Source organism: Marmota monax, unplaced genomic scaffold (assembly GCF_021218885.2).
Source record: "Marmota monax isolate L192 unplaced genomic scaffold, Marmota_monax_Labrador192_F-V1.1 WCK01_AAM20220418_F8-fsc00257, whole genome shotgun sequence".
In the NCBI taxonomy this organism is placed as follows: Eukaryota; Metazoa; Chordata; class Mammalia; order Rodentia; family Sciuridae; genus Marmota; species Marmota monax.
In genome coordinates this window covers 708,648-709,820 of record NW_026692693.1, presented here as the reverse complement: position 1 = coordinate 709,820, position 1,173 = coordinate 708,648, and positions in this window count along the sequence as shown.

Sequence of the window (1,173 nt, the reverse complement as noted above, 5' to 3'; positions counted from 1 at the left end):
CCTAACCGTGACTCTTATTCTGACCCTAACACTAATCATAGGTCTACACCTGACCCTAACCCTAAACTGACCCATAATATTGGCACTACCTGTAACCCTATAACTAAACCTAACCCTAACACTAAACCTTACCCTAACACTAGACCTAGACCTACACTTAATCCTTTATCTAGTGATAACTCTAGGTCTAGCCCTAAACAAAATCTTATTCCTAGCCCTAATAATAACCCTTAACCTAACAGAAAAACTAACCCTACCCCTAGACCAAAACCTAGTCCTAATGCTGACCCTAACAATAAACCTAATCCTAAACTGAACACTGACACTTACCCTAACAAAAACCCTAGCTTTAAACCTTAACAACAACAACAACAACAAAACTAAGACTAGACTCAGCCATATTACTAACCCTGAAACTAGCCATCACCATAGGCAAAAACCTACCTATAACTCTATCCATTACCCTAACCCTAACACTAATGCTAACCCCATCCCTAACCCTCACACTGACTCTAACCATAATCCTCCTCCTAGTACAAACACTAGCTCAATTTCTAACCCTTAATCTTAACCTAACTCTAACATGAACCCATGGCCTAAACCTAAACCTAACCTTAACCCTAGCCCTAATCCCAACCTTGACCCTATCCCTAACCATAGCTCTAAGCCTACATATTATCCTAACTCTAACCCTAACCTTAAAGATAACCTTAGCCCAAACCATAGCTATAACCCTACACATTAACCTAACCCTAACCCTAACCCTGATGATAATCTTAGCCCTTACCCTAAATCTACCCTAAACATAACCCTAGACATAACTATAAATCTAACCCTTGCCATAGAGCTAACCCTTGCTCAAACCCTAACCATTACCCTGAACCTAGCCCTAAGCTTATCCCTAATCCTAAACTTAAACCAAAACATAAGCCTAACCCTAAACCTAACACATCATCAAACCCTATCCAATACCCTAAACTTGATGATAACACTAGCCATAATCTTAATACTAACCTTGACCCTAACCATAACTATAACCTAGATATAACCATAAGCCTAACCCTTGTCCTAGTGCTAACCCAAGCTAAAACTCTAAACCATATCCTAAACCTAAACCTAAGCCTTACCCAGGTCTAATCCTAATGCTAGCCCTAATACAAACCATAAACCTAG